Below are 2,101 nucleotides of genomic sequence, written 5' to 3'. Positions count from 1 at the left end.
CTTGTTCTTCCATGTCAAGTGGAATGTTCGGCACTCTCTCTCTCTCGAGACGATTGCAGTTGCCCGCTCTCTCGTAGGCGCCTGTCTACAGCTTCAAAAGTTCGCCTATTCGGTACCCTTCTTAGTAAGTAGTGTTCTTGGTACAACCTCCAGGCCACATCAACTCTTCCTTCGGCTCGTCCGTACATCAAGTGCATATCCGCGTATTCAGCGTTAGAAAAATGTGCCATCAATTTCGCAATTGTGGTTACAAAGTAAAGAAGTTTCCCAAATAACCAGATATTCTGAACTGATTTATTTGAAAAAAGTTCAAAATACAAAGTTTAAACATTGTTTTTTTTTATGATTGGCATGTAACCTGGAGAGTTATACAAATAATATTTCGACTGGTATTACCAAATTGACGAACGATTGAATCTTTGAACTTCTAACCCAATAAGCGTTCTTGAACGAGCCATATTAACCAGAGAACGAATTAGACAAACTTAAAAGCATTCTTTTAGAAATCTTAGGACATTTGTATCTTTAATTTTGATTATTAAAATCGTTCGTAACGACCAAATGTTTTTTTTTTATTTGGAACCGTGTCAATAAAATTAAAATGGCTTTGTCTTCAAACTCATTTTACTTCTAAAAGGACATTAATGAACTTTTGCCACTTGTTATTAAAGTTTCTCGCCTCACGGATAAAAACAATTGATAGTTGAATGAAAACAATTTGGTTCAAGGAAGAATATTGTTTGCCAGATTTAAGGCTGTGTCCGGATTTATGGTGTAGTTTTTTGGCAGCCCATATCTCTGAAAAGAAGCACTTTAGGGCCCATGTTTATTAGACATTGTTTACTGATAGAGACCCATAGAATGCATATAAAAAGTGTCGGTACTCTTATACGTAACACCCTGTATAGGCTTTAAAAATAACTAATAGGATTACACTCGCCACAACAAAGGGAAGCCTAAGCTGACGTCATAGGTCACCGATGTAACACGGAGGTATGACGTCAAAGTAACATATTACTAAAACTCGCTCATTACGCAATGCTCGAAATTAAGTTACTACATTTGCCAACTAGGAGCAACAACACAAGGAGAACGCAACTAGCCTTTAAATACGCTAACGCCGTGTTGTGTACAAATTTCATTGGACGAACCTTTACGCTGAACGTTTTACGGGCAGGGGGGAAGGACAATTTCCGAATTTTCCCCTTCCGACGGCAGCAGGCGCTAAAGCGTCTAACCAATGAAAATTGTACACAAGAGAATCCACGACTTTTGACGGATTGCGTTCTCCTTGTGTGGGGTGCTGCGTTTGTTGCTCCTATATTTGTGAATAAATTCTTTGTATTTTACCATATTATAAAATTCGTAAGAACTATACAAAAACCCCAACTGTAAAACTAAATGACCTAAATCAGCGCAAATATTTATCAAGTTGAGTTTGTTAATGTTTTCTGAAATTACCGGACGTTTTTATTAATAATCAAGACTGCTTAATCAATTGACTGCTTTTATTGATTACTTTCTTTTTACAAAAGATAATTGCGGTAACAATGACAATTCGCACTTTTAGAGAGCTCAATTTGATTTCAAAACGCATCAATCGGAATGCGAGGACTCTAACGTGTCCGAAATGGCTGAAATCGGCACCACGACACTGGCAAGAAATAGTTCTTGGGTGGCGCACTTGTGGCGCTGAAGTGCCACGCTCGCAGCATGAGCTTTGGTTTCACGGCGCAGTTTTCCTAAATTCTGTCACTATGATTCATTTAAATCAAGGATTACTACTGCGTATTGTTCCATACCAGAGTGACTGAGAAAAATCATATCACCTCGGGCAGGAATCGAACCTACGACCTTTGGGTTACCGTCCCAACGCCACTACCATTGGACTACCGAGGCCACGAATAATCAGGCCTCGGACATCCAATTTAAGAATGACTCGATCTGGTTCACATTATTCCTGCGTAATAACGTAAATAAATTATCTCTGTCACTATGGTTAACCAAAGCCTCTGTTGTTGCCATTTAAAAAGATTTTTTAATAATTTCTTGCACAAAGAAAATGACGTAACTTGTCATTACAAAGTAGAGGCTGAATATC

The 2,101-nt window shown here is 38.4% G+C and overlaps 1 non-coding gene across 1 annotated transcript; it reads right to left on the bottom strand.

Annotated features, from left to right (window-relative positions):
* Positions 1 to 1,826: 1,826 nt before the first annotated feature.
* Positions 1,827 to 1,899, bottom strand: TRNAT-GGU (transfer RNA threonine (anticodon GGU)). The gene has a single exon. It is a non-coding gene; the product is annotated as a tRNA-Thr (tRNA).
* Positions 1,900 to 2,101: the final 202 nt, after the last annotated feature.

This window comes from Leiobunum rupestre, chromosome 11 (genome assembly GCF_980474605.1).
Source record: "Leiobunum rupestre chromosome 11, qqLeiRupe1.1.hap1, whole genome shotgun sequence".
NCBI lineage: Eukaryota > Metazoa > Arthropoda > Arachnida > Opiliones > Sclerosomatidae > Leiobunum > Leiobunum rupestre.
The sequence above is the reverse complement of the archived record's forward strand: the minus strand, read 5'-3'. Positions and strand labels throughout refer to the sequence as shown.